The sequence below is a fragment of the Bubalus kerabau genome, chromosome 3, assembly GCF_029407905.1.
Source record: "Bubalus kerabau isolate K-KA32 ecotype Philippines breed swamp buffalo chromosome 3, PCC_UOA_SB_1v2, whole genome shotgun sequence".
In the NCBI taxonomy this organism is placed as follows: domain Eukaryota; kingdom Metazoa; phylum Chordata; class Mammalia; order Artiodactyla; family Bovidae; genus Bubalus; species Bubalus kerabau.
This window is the reverse complement of record NC_073626.1, coordinates 38424602-38442066: the sequence shown is the minus strand read 5'-3', so window position 1 is coordinate 38442066 and position 17465 is coordinate 38424602. Positions and strand designations below refer to the sequence as shown.

Sequence of the window (17465 nt, the reverse complement as noted above, 5' to 3'; positions counted from 1 at the left end):
TCTTTGGTTTTTTAAAGGTGCCCTCTAATGCACCCAGGTGTGAATTTCCTTTATTCATCCAGTTTTTGACTCAGTATGCTCCTTGACTTAGTGGTGTTCATCAGTTCTAGCAAATTCTCACCCATCATTCTTCAAATATTGCTCCTTTGCCTTTTACTTTTTCTTCTTGGATCCAATGAAGCATCTTAGAATTCTGTTACATTCTCTATACCTTTTATCTTCACGTCGGCATTTTCTAAGGATTTGTTCATTTCTCCAGGATTCATTTTTAATATATTTTTTAAGTGCATGAATTGCAACTCTATTTTTTACACTTAAAGGCTGATGAGAAACCTTTACTAATCCTATTAAAGAAAATCCCACATGACAGCTCAATTGAGAAGTATGGTAAGCGTGTTTACTCATTAAATACTATTTTTCTAGAGCACAACATGGAACATCTAGCATGCACGTTTAATCTCAGTACAACAGATTCAAAACCAAGTATACATGTTTACATACTGCAAGGCTAGGTTACAATTATCATAGTCATCATCATCATCATCTTCACATTTTCTTTTCAATGCATTTGATGCTTCATCAGCAGTATTTTGTGATGACAGCATGTTAGTGGTAATAAGAATATTTTGGGACCCGATTAATGACAGATTAATTAGAGCATTCTGAACCGCTGATGTTGCAGGAATTGATGCCTTTACAGCTGGGGATTGTGAAGTGGGCATCTGTACTGTGAATCTTTGCCCTGTGAGGGACACTGGAGTCCCTACTTTAGTTGAAACGGACATGGCTTGTGGGGTTGGTGTGCCAAGCGTGGGAGTACTTGGTCTGCTAGTAACTGAACCAACACTTAACTGTGGAACTCTCATTCTTCCTGTAGAAGTAGATGCCTTTTTTGTAAAGACTTAAGTCTATAATTCGGAGCAGTCAAGCAATACCTATCAGGTGGCAATCTAGGACCTGAATATGGCTTGATCCATGGCAAAGGGGTTTGATTTCTTTGCCTTGCAATATCTAATAAAAAAGTCTCTTGGGGGAGGAGAGGTAATAGACTGGTCAGCAGGACACTGGATTGCCAATCGCACATCATCTGCATCAACAGTAGCTTTCTTAGCATGATTGAATAAATTTTTGCATCATCTAGAATTGTGGTCACATACCAGAAAGCAACCTCCAACATCTGATTTATAACTCTTGGTTCATATTCTGTAATCCCCATACCCTTCAGGATTTGTGCCATCATCTGTGCATCTTTTGGCATGCTCTTGGGAGAAGCCATCTTGCCAGGCTCCTTGATATTTGGTGGTCAAACTTTTCGAGCTAAATCACACACGTTAATGTATTTCAGTCCTGATCTTGATGCAAGTTATTCGCCTAATGTAGTTTTTCCAACCCCTGGTGTACCAGTGAGTAGGATGTTTGGAAGCAACATGGTCCTCACCCCACTGGCTCTGGACACCTCTGCACATGCACTCTACACCCGACTCATTTTTAATGTTTTTGACTCATCTTCCAATTCTCCAAGTCTCTCTTTAAGTGCTATTACACCTCCCTGCTGAGATCTTATTTTTATTACTATATTTCTCAACCCTGCAACTGTTTATTCAGTTTCTTTCAAAAAAATCCAGGTCACTTTTTTATGGTTTCCAGTTCCAAGCTATAATTTTAAGATTGTCTTTTTCGCTAATTGAATATACTACACATAGTTTTTCTTGGTAGTCTGTCTCTAGTGCAGTCCTATAGCCTACTTTTTTTCACTTCACAGTATATTGTTCACATAATGTTACTCAGTTTCCTGTCTTATAATTTTGGTATCTGAATAATATTCTGTTGATCAAATGAATGGTAGTTTCCTCATTTATAAGACAGGAATATTTCTACGTCTTGGGGTAGCTGCCTGGCTCACAATAATTAATCTCATAGAGAATACTCTAAGTAATTACTTCTGACCTTCTGTATCTTTGCAATGATTATGACTTTAAAAATTATGTTTATGAGTAGATGGGGTCTTAAAGAAAATATGGAGAAATGAAATAAGTTTATTGGGTATTTGGATTCTGTATGTTAAATATTTCCATTGTTTATATTTAAATATGTTTATGTACTAAACATAAATCATAAAAGTAAAATGAAGTTCCTTAAAGGTAAAAAGGTAATATTTTATATTTTAATGAACCCTTTCTGTGTACCAGGTCCTATTCTAAGCTCTTCACATGTATTAGCTCATTTGACCATCTCCCAGCAACCCTCTTTGAGAGGTATAATTATTAGTCCTACTTTACAGATGATAAAGTTGAGGTCCAAGAGGGTTAAATAACTTTCTATGGTCATACAATTAATAAAGAGCAAGGCCAGGATTCTAATACAAGCAGTGTGGCTCCAGAAATCAGTTTGTTAAATATTGGTGTATGAAAAAAATGGAGAGGAAACAGGAAAGAAAAAGCAAGAGTATCAAGTGTACCTCTACCAGTAAACCTCGTTATCATATCTTCTTTGACATCCCCAGCTCCATTTTGTACTAATCTTAGAGAACCAGGAAAAGATGTGAAGAGAAAAAAGACAGTGTTCCACGTTCTATGGATGTGTAACAAGTCACCCTTCGTGGCAGAAAGTAGCCATTTGTTTTACCCATGGATTTCATGGGTCAGAAGTTCAGAAAGGGTAGAGTGAGCAAGATTTGTCTCTGCCTAACAAGGTCTAAAGCAGCTTTTTTTTTTAAGTTTAAAAAAAAAATCTTTATTTCAGATAAAGTTATTTCCATAATTAAGATTAAAGTAAATGCACTTCCATGAGTCCATTATTTCAGGTGACTGAGTCCTCAGATGGAAGACTTGAAACTGGGGACAGAAATTAGGCAGTCATCTGAAGGCTCCTTCACTCACTCGTCTAGCTGTTGATGATGATCCCTGGCTGGGAGTCTCAGACACTCTTTGTGAGGACCTCTCCAGGGGGGCTTCCCTCAGAGACTAGATTGAGCTTCCTCATAGCCCAGGGTTGGCATCATCCAGAGTTAGCACTTTTAGAGAAAGAGAAAAGCAGATGGGGAGAGGGTGGGAGAATAAGAATAAGGCTGAAACTTTTATGATCTATCTGGGAACTTACATAGTATCTCTCCTACGTTTGTCAATGAAGGAGACGCAAAAGATGCAGGTTTGATCCCTGGGCTGGAAAGATTCCCTGGAGGAGGAAATGGCAACCCACTCAAGTATTGTTTTCTGGAAAATTCCATGAACAGAGGACCTGGTGGGCAACAGTCCACGGGTTCGCAAAGAGCTGGACACAACTTAACACACAGTGTGATTTCCTACCATACTCTGTTGGTTGATGTAGTCATGACCTCCCCAGTCTGACTCAAAAGAAGGACAGCCACATTATAAGAAAACTATATGAGGTGGGATGTGAAAGTGAAAGTCGCTCAGTCATGTCCAACTATTTGGGACCCCATGGACTATACAGTCTGTGGAATTCTTCAGACCAGGGTACTGGAGTAGGTAGCCTATCCCTTCTCCAGGGGATCTTTCCAACCCAGGGATCGAACCCAGGTCCCCCACATTGCAGGTGGATTCTTTACCAGCTGAGCCACAAGGAAAGCCCAAGAATACTGGAGTGGGTAGCCTATCCCTTCTCCAGGGGATTTTCCCACCCAGGAATTGAACTGGGGTCTCCTGTATTGCAGGCAGATTCTTCACCAACTGAGCTATGAGTAAAGCCCATGAGGGGGATATATATACATGCCAGTGTACATGTGAGGTGGGATATATATTGGCAAATATGCCTGAGAAGGAATATATAAAAGTTCATTTCTGTGTTGTGCTGAAGCCAACAGAAAGAAGAGTGGTGATTTAGGCAATCTTTTTTAAGTTAAAAATAACAGCTAACAGAAAAATATGCATTTTCACCCAGAGTAATGGTGAATGAACAGATATACTAATTTACATAAATACAAATGACTTTAAAACTAACAATCTTTGTAAGTCTGCCCTGATTGATTTATAAACTACCTCCGATATTTTACAGTAGGACACATTCTGGAGGAAGAAAAAGTCTGATTTCACGTATCATGACGTCTTTATATCCGAGGACCACACTGAGAGTGCATCTGTGGGACAAGGCTTCCCATTAAGCAGACAGAGTATTTAATAGCAAGAGCTTATATGATGTGGCAATTTGGTTCTTACGTGTAAATTATTATACAAATAGACACTTCATAGGAAAGAAAATGCATCTTTTGTGTCACTGATCAACAATGACAGCAAAAGATTAATTTTAAGAAAAATAAATATGATCTTTCAACAAACATGGTCAATGAAGCCAGATTGAACATTCAATTTATGAGATGAAACTGATGCCTATAACAAACCAGCAGATTATGAGATAATGTGCCCTGTTGAATATCAAAAAGCCTGAAATATCAAAGAATGTTCTGCATTCACTGGTTTTACCTAAAATTCTGGGTATAAGGTCAGAGGCAAAGCCTGAATGGTTAGAAGGAGCTGACTGTGAATTTCCACTGTATCATGGAAGGCATAACCACTTCTCAAGCATCCCTACTCCAGTATGCCTCAGATGAGGTGGGGGTGAATTTCAAACCAAAGAGGCTCAATAAAATCCTATTTAGGAACAAATCAATATGTATTAAAATTAAATCCAAGTTCTCAGCCTGTGCAAAAACATTTGTAAGTTACTATCAAGATTTTTCTTTTTCTTAAAAAAAAAAAAAAGTTTGCTTATTTATCTGTTTATCTGGGTCTTAATTGTGGCATGTGGGATCTTTTTTAGTTGTGGCATGTGAACTCTTACTTGCAGCATGAGGGGTCTAGTTCCCTGACCAGGGATCAAACCCAGACCCCCTTCAGTAGGAGCCCAGAGTCTTAGCCACTGGACCACCAGGGAAGTCCTGCAAGATTTTTCTTAAGGAAAATGATCATAATTACAAAACTCAGAGGCATCAAAGCTAGACACGGACACAAAACACAATCCTATCCAAGGCAGATGGATATGTGGGTTGGACCAAATGTTTTATGGGAACTTCAGTAGATGTGCAGCTAAGATGGTTGGAGGGAGGACCAGGAAGAACCAGAACTTCTTTTCTGGACCATTTCTCATGCCTGCCCAAGCCCTCTGGATCATGTGAGCTCCTGCTTCTCATGCCAAGTTTTTTGGCCCCTCCCATTGTGGTAGCAATACAACAACAACGAAGACAGTTCTGAAGCAAGATGTAATGATGATAATAACTACCTAAGAATCTCCTTGGGTGTACATTATTTATCCTCACCATTGGCAAATTGACGAGTTATACACAGATCACCTGCTTGTGTTTTTTTTAAGTCACAAACATTTTCTTTTATGGTGGCAGGAGTCTGTTGAAGTAAGCAGTAAAGGAATACTGGGGATATAATTTAATAGAGTTTGTATAAATCAGAAATGAGTCCAAATTTCATGTAAAAAAAACCTAGAGGATGACTATATAAAAATTTTCCTCTTGAACTAAGTGATTTTTAAATAATTTAAAAAATATGCTCTTGAGCTGAAAAAACATGGATGTTGGGAAAACTCATTTTGCATGCAAAAGGAAAAAGAGATGTCCGGAGAATGCTTGTGTATTTTGCTGTCTTGTAGTGGTCCTCAGTTGCTGGACAGTTCTGAAAGTGTGTCTGTGGAGACACATTCAGCTCAGTGGCACATAGAGTCTGAGGCTGCAGTGCTGTGGATGCTGACAGGTGGCATCCACCTTCCTCTAGGCCGGGGTCCCCAACCCTGGGACATGAACTGGTACCTGTTAGGAACCAAGCTGCACAGAAAGAGGTGAATGGCAGGTGGAATGAAACCATCACCCCCTCTCTCGGCCTCCCCATCTAAGGGAAAATTGTCTTCCACCAAACAAGCCCCTGGTACCAAAAAGGTGGGGGACCACTGCTCTAGGTCATCCTGGAGTTCTTGGCTGACTCTCTACTGGAGGACAGAAGAAGCTTGCTATCCTTTGTGGAGCAAACTTGAAAAATGACATTATATGTCCAGCTCACTCATAGTTAACATGGACGGAACACATTAGGTGGGTCCCTTCTCTTGTCCAATGATGGAACTGATGGCCCACTCCAATTCTCTCTCCCTTAGCCATATTATGTCATTTGGAGCATGACTGCAGTTGTTGACACAGCAGTCTCCTTACCACACTGCAGGGGGATGCCACTCCCTGCCCAGGATCATCAGAATATGTTGCCTCTCTGTGTTTCTACTTCTTGATGGCCACTACTTTTACTCCTCTTCAGTGGCTTTCAAAGGCCTCATTATCCATTTGCCAATCTCAGCCAATAATTTCCTTCCCTCTGGCCACAGAGTTTATAGAGCTGCCTTTCTCGCTCAAATCACTTGTCAGACCCACCTCCAGCTCCTGCATCCGAATTTCCATGTAGGGAGGTTGTTTACAAAAGGTCAAGGGACCTGTTTCATTTCTCCATTGTCTGGAGCACACCCATCATTGCATGGAATTATGCAACGTATTCATGGCTTCTGAAAATAATGCTTACCGTGTCTCTTGGAAAATCAGGATAAAATTCACTTCAAATAAGATGACCAATGTGAACTTAAAAAAGAAACCCACAAGAACTCACTTTTTGAAACAAAACAGAAGCTTTTTTGGCCTGCGCAATGCCCTCAAGTTTATTTCCAGTAAAGGATCATTACAGAGACAAATAACCCAACAGTTACTGTTGCCGGATGCAAGATGGCATGCCCAGTGCACAGAGGGACCAAACAAAAGGAAAGATTGGATTTTGGAGTACAGAGAAGTTTATTGCAGGACATGCAAATAGAAAGGGTGACTTGTGACCCCTCAACCCCAAACTTCTTGAAGTGTTTCAACACAGCATTTTTTATTGGCAAAGAATTCATTTTTTTTTAATTTATATTTAATTGGAGGATAATTGCTTTACAATTGTGTGTTGATGTCTGCTGTGCAACAACATGAATCAGCCACAAGTATACATATATCCCCTCCATCTTGAGCCTCCCTCAAGAGCACGAAGCTGAGTTCCCTGTGTTTTATAGTATCTGCGAAGCATTTTTAAAGGTAAGGTGAGAGAGGGGTGTGATGCTTTTGAATTGTGGTATTGGAGAAGACTCTTTAGAGTCCCTTGGACTGCAAGGAGATCCAACCAGTCTATTCTGAAGGAGATCAGCCCTGGGATTTCTTTGGAGGGAATGATGCTGAAGCTGAAACTCCAGTACTTTGGCCACCTCATGCGAAGAGTTGACTCATTGGAAAAGACTCTGATGCTGGGAGGGATTGGGGGCAGGAGGAGAAGGGGACGACAGAGGATGAGATGGCTGGATGGCATCACTGACTCGATGGACGTGAGTCTGAGTGAACTTTGGGAGTTGGTGATGGACAGGGAGGCCTGGCGTGCTGCGATTCATGGGGTGGCAAAGAGTCGGACACGACTGATCGACTGAACTGAACTGAACTGAGGGAGGGCTGTGGTTAGTTGTTAAAGACTTCTCTGGTCGAAATCTTTTGTTCTTGGCTGCCATCAACTTCCAGTGTTCCTGTTAACCTCTAACAAGACAAATGTTATTCTCTTTTCAGCAACTTTTAATCTCTGTATGAATGGAAAAGTGTTACACCCTTCAAAGAATGGACTATCCTATATATTTCAGGCTATGGGCTACATTCTTTTTTTTTTTTTAATATTTATTTTTGTTTGTTTGGCTGTGCCAGGTATTAGTTGCCACCATTCTCTGCCCACCCCAGAATCCATATGCTGAAAAGGTACAGCATCTGTAGGACCAGACTGCAGACTTCTTGAAATCAGCTCCTAAAACTCAAATTCCCTTGCAATCTCAAGAATGTTTAACACATCATCATGTGTAGGGTAGGTCCTCAGATATTGCTCACTTGGCCACGGTTCAGCTTCCAGTTATGTGACGTAAGATAAATATTGGATAATACAGGCTGGGTTAAATTACCTCTACATATTAGCTCTGACATTTATAAGCGGAATTTCTAAGGTCTTGAGCTACTGGAAAAATATACAAAGTATGGGGCAATTCCTTCCTATCATCACACAAATAGTGAACTACTCTCTAGGGAAGTTGACCTTCATTAGGTTGCTCACATTAGTTGAAAATGTATTTCAACTGAGCTTGAACCCTCACTTGAACATTCTTCTTAGAGGATTTCAGCCACTCTTACAGTTTCAGCTACCTCCTTAAAAGTGGATGATTCTCGAACACTTTGCAACTCCTATCCGTTTCAGGATCTCCAGACTACTCATTCCAACTCTTCATTGGAAATCTTCACCAGGCATTTAAAAGCCAGCTTAAAATTAACATGTGCAAAAAAGTCTAAATCTGCTTTTCCTATTTCAAATATTATTTTATAACCTTATCCTCCCTAATGGATCCTAGCTAGAAACCTAGGCATCATCCTTGACTTTTTCTTCAATCTTACTCTCCAGAGACACAGTGAGTTGCCATATCCCATCTTGGTTGCCTTCTTAGCTCATTTTATTTTTCACAGTTTTTTGAGATTTAATTTACATTTCATAAAATTCACTCACTTTAAATAGGTTCTTCAATGTGTCTCAATAAATGTATCTAGTTGGGAAACTGTCATCACAATTTGGTTTTAAAACACTCCCATTATCTGAAAGTTCTCTGTACCTCTCTCTGTACTCCCACCCTGGCCTCAAACAACCGCCTATCTGTTTCTACAGTTGTGCCTTTTCTAAAAATCCCATATAAATGAAATTACATAATATGAAGTCTTTTGTATCTGGCCTATTTCACTTTCCATGATGTTTTTGAGATCCATTGGTGTTGCATGTAGCAATAGCTTGTTCCTTTTTTGTTGTTGCTGTTCAGTTGCTCAATTATGTCCGACTCTCTGCAACCTCATGGACTGTAGCACACCAGGCTTCTCTGTCCTTCACAGTCTGTGGAGTTTGCTCACATTCATGTCCATTGAATTGGTAATGTCATCCAACCATCTCATCCTCTGTCGATCCCTTCTCCTTCTGCCTTTAATCTTTCCCAACATCAGGGTCTTTTCCAATGAGTCAGATCTTCTCATCAGGTGGCCAAAGTATTGGGGTTCAGCAGTTCCTTTTATAGTTAATAGTATTCCATTGCATGAGTATACCATAGTTTGCTTATTTATGGACATTTGATTGCTTTTCCAGTTTTTGGCTATTGTGACTAATATTGCTAAGAACATGCTCTTACAAGTCTTAGCATGGATACAGGTTTTTGTTTCTGTTGGGTAGAGATCTAGAACTGGAATTATATGGTGAGTATATGCTTAACTTGTAAAGAAACTGCTGTAGTTTTACAAACTGGATGCTCAAGTTTACATACCACCATCAGTGTATTTAGGTTCCAGTTTTTCTATCCTCATCGATACTTGGAATTGTCTATCTTTTAATAGTTGATGTTTTGTTCAGTCACTAAGTCTTGTCCAACTCTTTGTGACCCCATGGAGTCCACCAGGCTCCTCTGTCCATGGGATTCTCCAGGCAAGAAGACTGGAGTGGATTGCCATTTCCTTCCAGATTAGGGATCAATCAAACCCATGTCTCCTGCATCGGCAGGTGGGTTCTTTACTGCTGAGCCACCAGAGAAGCCATCTTTTAATAACAGCCATTCTAATAGAAGTAGCAGCACGTTTCATTATCATTTATTTTATATTTTCCCGAGGACTAACGATGTTGAGCATCTTCTCGTGAAATTTGCATCCATTTATCTTCTTTGGTAAGGTATCAATATCATTTGCTTTTCTTTATTGAGTTGTCTCTTGTTATAGAGTCATAGAAGTTCTTTGTATTTCCTGGATATGTATCTTATTGAATATATGTTTTGCCAATATTTTCACAGGGTCTGTGACTTGCCTTTTCATTTTCTTCATGGTGTCTTTTGAAGAGCCAACATTTAGCTTCTTAACTTTTGAATGTGGCTCATACCTCTCTTCCCACAGCCACTTCTTTGAGCTCAGCTCTTTTCTATTCATGGCTGAATTTTTGTAGTAGCCTACTGACTAGTCTCTTTATCTCCCCATTGCATTTTCTAAAATGACCTTTGCTTTCAGGACTAAACATAAGTTCTGTAGCCACACATATGTGATGTGACAACTATGGAGGGATGCCCCTCACATTGTTTCCCAAACAACCTGCTGTAGAGAGGATGGTGACTGTCAGCGTCCAGCCACCAGAGCTGTGGATCCGCCACGGCACTCACTCCAGGGCCACTCTTGCTCCAAACTGCACAAGACAGTGACCAAACTCAATGCAAGACTCTGCTAATAGGCGACCCCTGCTGAGGAGCTCCTAATCAGCTTTGCCAAGGCTTTCTCAGGGTGTTGCTGCAGTCTCTGGAGCTTTTCCAACCCAATTTCTTCATTCCTCATTTTTTAAAAAAACTTTCTAAGTTTCATTGTGAATTGTTCCTTTTTTGTGAGTCTATATTGAATTTGTTGGACTTCCCAGGTGGTGCAGTGGTAAAGAATCTGCCTGCCAATGCAAGAGATGGGGTTTCGACCCCTGAGTAGAGAAGATGCCCCTGGAATAGGAAATGGTAACCCACTTCAATATTCTTGCCTGGAAAATTCCATGCATAGAGGAGCCTGGAGGGCTATGTCCATGGGGCTCACAAAGAGTTAGACATGACTAAGCACACACACATACACACTGAATTTGTTACCACATCCCTTCTGTTTTATGTTTTACTTTTTTTGGCCACGAGGCATGTGGGATCTTAGTTCCCTGAGCAGGGATCAAACCCGCACCCCCTGCCTTGGAAGCTGAAGTATTAACCACTGGACGGCAAGGAAGTCCTCTTCCTTCCTTCTTTCCTTTCACAGGTGTCAAACCTACATCACAATCTGAAGGCTCTTCTAGCCTTCTCCTATTTCCTCTCCCTTTATCCTTCTTGGTGTTTTTCTCAGTAAACCTCTCACATGTCTAGTCCTATCTTGGCATCTGCTTCTCAAAGAAGCCACCTGCCACAACAGGCAAGGCCATTCCTGATCCAGTCCCCACTGTAAGCTTGCTGACTCCTCAGTTGTCAGTAAATTTGTGTGTTCTTCCAGTTCATGGTGACTATAGAAAGAACCAGGGCTTCTTCTGCCAGTTTGCTCTCTTTTGTTCAGACTTCTGAAGCAGCAGAAGAAAAATCCATCTGCCATAGTAGAAAGGCTATGATAATGTGCTGAGGAAGCCTTATAAGAGTAATGTTAGGCAGGAAGTTAGCCATGAGCAACAAGAGGTGGCCCCATTCACTGAATGTGGAATAGCTGCCTAATCTCAAGCTATTTGCCAACCCCTTCCCAAACACATATCCCATCATTACTCCAAAATGGTCAAGGGACTGGAAAACCCCCCCACGGGCCGACTGGAGGGATTTTCGCCACTCTGGCACATGTGCACACCTCATGCTATCATGTCCTTAGATAACCTTTGGTGGCCATAGGGCTCATTAAGTGTTCATAAATATCCTACAAATACATACATCTAATTATAACAAACTGAATTATGGGAAGGACATGTGCAGTAGAGCCTCTTCTTATACAAACTGCAGCTGTCAATTAAGACTGTCAATCAACAGCCTCCTGGATTATACAAAAGTACCTTGCCTTAAAAACCCAACACCCCAGCTCTCCCCAAGGCCATTGGCTTCCTTGGCCTGGCCCACCTCTCTCTTGAGGTATTCTCTCTGTTCTCTCTTTACCTTCAAATAAACTCTCTTGCAACAGGTAAAACTTCAGATTCTTTTTTGCATTCTTATCAAGAACTGAAGCCCACAGGAGGAGGAGTCTCCAGACTCTCTTCCACTAAAAGTAAGAAGAGCAGGAACTCCAAAAAAAATTCAACCCTTCTAAAGAACGTATACCCTCAACACCTTCTTTTGAGGTGTGGATGTTGGAGGAAGGAAAAAAAAAAACAAACCCTTTTTGATAGGGAGTTATTCTCCTTGTACCCATAAATAAATTTACTCTTCCTTGCAAAACCTGATGCTTCTGACAGGGCTCAAATGTGCTGTTAGAGGGGTTTTGTCAGTAGTGAGAGACAGCAGGCAGGCATGCTGTGTTTATCATCGCAGGAATCTCATGGGGCTCTTAAAAAGTTGCAGGGCTCTGGATCCCAACCCAAACCTCCTAGACTAGATTTTCCAGAGAAGAGCACTGGGAAGAGTATTTTGGACAAATGCCCCATTACAATGTTTGCAAAATACTGGTAGAGTGGTTCAGATTACAAGTACTAAACCTAGCCTGATTAGTCTGGTTCTCTGACTTTTTCTAGCTGTGTAATCTTGGACCAGCTCCTTTGTTTTCTCATTTGTGAGATGCTATAATGAATAGTACTTCCCGCATTGGTTTCTGTGAGCACACACAGAGTTAATGGTTTGGGTATGAGTAGGACAGTGTCTGTTGTTTGTGGGTTAGTTGCTAAGTCGTGCCTCACTCTTTTTGTGACCCCATGGGCTGTAACCTGCCAGACTCCTCTGTCCATGGAATTTCCCAGGCAAGAGTATTGAAGTTGGTTGCCATTTCCTTCTCCAGGGGGGGTCTTCCCAACCCAGAAATCGAACCCGAGTCTCCTGCATTGCAGGCAGATTCTTTATCATTGAGCCACCTGGGAAGCCCAGGACATTGTCTGTCTTATAGTAAATTGCTTATTAAATTTTAACTCTCTTTATTTGTTTCTATTGTTATCATCATTACCATTATAAGTCTTATTAGTGACAGATTGAATGCAACAAAATCATGAGCAGCTGCCAGGTGTTATGCTAGGATCCAGTAGGGAGACAGTATATTTTTGAAGGGTATGGTTAGAATACAGAAATGAGCCCGACCTACCACCTGCTCATAGCTAGTTGAGTTTTTCCCTACCTGGCCACGTTCTCCCATCTAATCTCCATCATCTAGGGCATTCATTAGTCAGCTTTCTGTCAGGATTAGGAGTGGGCTTGGTGGTTGGTACAGAGACAAGCTAATAGTCTTTGATCTAGATTTAGGAGAGGCTCTGAGAAAAGTCTCTTAGTCATCAGTTCAGAGTTCACATCCCAGGGAATCTTATTAGAGAAGTGAATGACCTTGAGCAAATTATTTAAGCTCTCTGAGCTTTTGTTTCCTTAATTTCTGAATGTTTTCTACCTCTCTGGGCTACTGTGAGGCTTAACTAGCGAGATGATGGATGTAAACTCCCATGGTGGGGGCTGAAGAAATGGGCAGCCCACCTTGTTTCATTAGGACTGTTTTTAGTTCACTGAGATAACCTATCCACAGACCCTGGATGAGCCCAGCTGTCTCCCTTGGAGGGGAGAATTTCAAGACCCAAAAGCCTCCCCCGACTGCCAGACTTATAACTCAAATAAGCCATCTTTTCTCTGAATGTCTCAGTGGTGCGTGGGAATCGTCACTTCTCACCTGTATATTGTCTTGTCATTTACTCCTACAGTCCAGGAGTGGCCGTTCCAGGGTCATTTAAAAATGCTGAAAGAAATACATAGCTCAACAAACCCAATTCTTTCCTCAAACTTTGGCTTTGGTTTTATCAACATGGTTTTTAATTCTTGCCCCCTGCCTCAATGGTGAGCGCACATGGCCTTTGTAAACATGTCTTCAAAATGTCTTCAAAGTTTACAAAATGAACTTTGAAACAGGACAGTAAGTAATATCACCAAAGCAGCAGTCATTGAGAAAGTGGTCTCTTTAAATGGGCTAATGTTTTGGACTTTGATGTGTCCAAATTTCAGAGGAATATATATATAAACGTGTTGATATAAACTTTATTTTTTTAAAAATTAGGACATTTGCTAAAGCAGTTGCCAAAGTGGTGCCTAATTTGGAATTGTTCTTTCCACCCTGGTTTGCAAGGGATTTGCTATGGGGTAAGAGTATGTAACAGAGACTGCAAATCAAAATTTGCTTCTTGCAGATTTCCAAGCTTAAGGAAAAAGTCCCACACAATGGATTAGAAAGTACTTGAAATCTCTCTGAAGTGAAGGGTAGGATTATGCAAAGATAGTAACAGGCAGTTCATAACCTTTTTGCTATTTTTCAAGTGTGATGGTGAACCCCTGCAAGCTAATAAAACATAGAAATAGAGACGTAACAAAAACTTTTCGTCACTGAGAATGAAAACACTGGGATACTCTAAAAAACTTGCTAGATAAGCAACTCATGTTCAAAGGTGAAATAAATCATACACATTATATGATTGATTTATTTAAACATAAGTCTATACTTCAGGGAAAAAAATGATTTCTGAGGAATAGAATGAAATTCAGGATGCAGTTGCCAAGACATCCCTTGGAGAAGAATTGTATCTACTTAGATAAAGCTGGGATGGAGTCATGTGAGGTGGAATGCCAACTCCCAGGAAGCTGAGCCACAGCGGGTCCTTATGTCCTTTGTACAAAAAGGAGAGGTTATGCCTAGGGTGACAGGAGGAACCTCCTTTCCTTGACAAAGGACAAACAGTAAGTAGAATCCTACCAAAAGGGTTTTAGAAAGACCCATAGATGAGGGTTATAGTACCACAGCTCGAGTGGCAGTAGGCAAGTCCTCCTTTCCTGGTGTGAGTTGGGAGACTGTTGTAGATGTTTAGGACAGGGACTTTCCTGGTGGTCCAGTGGTTAAGAATCTGCATGCCAATGCATGGGACACCAGTTCGATCCCTGGTCCCAGAAGATCCCACATGACACAAGGCAGCCAAGTCCATGTGCCATAACTACTGAGCCCACACACTCTACAGCCCATGCTCTGCAACAAGAGAAGTCATGGCAAGTGAGTAGCCCATGCACTACAACAAGATAGTAGCCCCACTTTTGGCAACCAGAGAAAGCCCCCTCGTAGCAGCAAAGACCCAGCACAGCCAAAAATAAATAAACAAAAAAAAATTCTTTAAAAAAAAAAAAAAGATCTTTATGAGAGTCTTGCCCAAATTCAGAGATTTAAAGCACATCCCAGTGCAACCTGGCAGAGAGAGATTTTTTAACCTTAGTCCTTGGCATGTGTTTTATTCATTTAGTCCTGCATAACAAATTATCTCAAAACTTGGGGCTTGAAATAACAAGCTATTATTTTTCATAATTCAGCAAAAATTTGATCAGTTTTCTTCTCCAAGTGGTGTCAGCTGGGGAACTTGGAAGCATTCAGCTGGTAACTGGGCTGGGAGGTCCAGGAAGACTACGCTCACAGGTCTGTTGACCTGGTGCCCCATTAGGCTGCCTCTGCATATGGTTAGCTTGGGCTTCCTTACAGCATGGTGGTCTCAGGGTAATCTGGCTGCTGACATGGCAGCTGGTTTCGCCAGGTCTTAAACGTTACCACTTGCCACTTTTGTAGCATTCTGTTAATCAAAGCAAGACATAAGGCCAGTCCAGATTGAAAGGGAAGAGACAGGGACCCCCCATCTTGATGGTGCAGTGTGCTCCTTGGTTCATCTTAAAGGAGGAAAAGAACTGATGGCAGCCCTCTCTGGAGAGTCTACCATAGTCTGAGAAGGTAGGGCTGGCAGCTGATGGCTTTGGAGAAGAGCGTGAAATCAGGCTAAGCCAGGGAGAGCTGCATCTGGAGGCAGAGCTGATGTATGAATGGTTATTAAAGTTTAGGCAGTTGGGCACCAAACTTCAGGTAGGAGTTCAGACATAGTGCAACAGGAAGTTGATCCTAAGGAATCCTAGGGGCAAGGAGTAAAGGAATCTGGGAACATTATACCAACATGAATCAGGCTTCCCACAATACCTGGATTTTTTTTAAAAAGTCAAACATCAGACATCCCTGGTAGTCCAACAGTTAGGAATCTGCCTGCCAATGCAGAGGACATGGGTTCGATCACTGGTCCAGGAAGATTCCACATACCACAGGGCAGCTAAGCCTGTGCCCCACAGCTATCAAGCCTGTGCTCAGGAGCCCCTGCTCTGCAACAAGAGAAGTCACTGCGATAAGAAGCCTGAGCATCACAACTAGAGCGTATGCTTTGCTTGCCGCAACTAGAGACTGTTGATATGCAGCAACACAGACCTAACACTGTCCAAAATAAATAAATAAATAAAAATGTTTTAAAAGATCCAATGATGTATATTGACATTATTGTTTTTTAAAAACGAAGTCAAATATCTGTACAAAAACAAGTTCCTTTTGCATCATCTTCGTGTTACTGATGTCTCTAAGCTCTTCAGGTAAAGAGCGGGGAGATGAATGGCTCAGAAAAGACGGGGCCAGAAAAGCACAGTCAGTTGCCCAGCCTTATCCTGGCTGCATCTGACTTCCTCATCGCAGCTCTGGAGGCTTCACATGAAATAGCCAGTGTTCTTATTGAGGAGAAGGCGGTGCTCTCCTAGGGAGTGCTTGTAGATGTGGTCATCCTAAAGACCTTTGCTGGTGGGAGTGCTCCTGGTGTTGAGTGGATAAGAGCCAGGGAGGCTAAGTATTCAAACACCCCACACACTCGCAGGGCATTATTGCAGCCCAAATGCCATTGGCACCCCGACTGAGGAACACAAGGTAGACAATTGGGGTGATATTGAGTACTTGGGTGGAAATATGGAATTTGGAAGATGTAGGGGCTGCAAGATCCCATAATAGGCTGCTATCTTCTAGTAAGTCCAGTAAGTCACTGCTAAACTGTAGCAAGCATGGTGCCTATAGAAAATACAGTCTTTAGATCGTGTACCCCAAAAAAGGCCACCTTTGAAAGCATATTTCCTCACTTCTCTCAACTATTCTGAAATGATAGCTGGAGAATCAAAAAATGTTATAATATTTTTATAGAAATAAGGTTGTACCATAACCTTGTGAAAAGAAGGATTGGCTTATCTCCATCTGTGGAAATAAAGTGCATCCTACTTTTGTTGTTCTTATCAGGATAAAATATGTTCATTTTTGCTGTGAAGAGATGTTGCTGCTAACATGTACAGAATCCTATTTATTCTCTCCCAATCATTTCCTCCTACCTGCCAATCCACCAGGTTTACATGGTCAAGTCCAGTCTCTGATGGCAGGGGAACCTGACATGTAGAACCTTAAATGGGGTCCAACGTGTGGGGTCTAAGCTTTTCTTCCAGAATAAACTTCACCTTGTGTGGCAGAAACATGCTCTGCAGTCTTTCTCTCGCAGTGATACTTTTCAGAAGTGAGCTTGAGTTTGGGAGTCCTGATCAGTCTGGCCATGAAATTGCTCCTCCCGATGTCAACCTTGTTCTTCTGGTCTTCCTTTGTTTCTTTTTATGCTTTTACTCTTTTGTGTAGCTGTGACTAATGCAGAGATTTTCTTGGAGGGAAGACAGCATTCCATGTGAAGCAGCTTAGCACTGTCCATTCCAAGCTGTGGAAATGAGCTAGGTGTTTGCCGCTGTGTGGTTAGCAGATGGCTATGTCTCACCCACTCCTAAGCTCAGAAAGTTTCCAATTTTAAAAGCTTTTTAATGACCTCTAATTTGTCAATGGATAATACAAATTCGGCACAAACAAG

At 41.4% G+C, this 17465-nt stretch overlaps 1 pseudogene; it reads right to left on the bottom strand.

The window, feature by feature from the left end:
• Positions 1 to 473: 473 nt before the first annotated feature.
• Positions 474 to 6406, bottom strand: LOC129647233 (transcription initiation factor TFIID subunit 9-like; annotated as a pseudogene).
• Positions 6407 to 17465: the final 11059 nt, after the last annotated feature.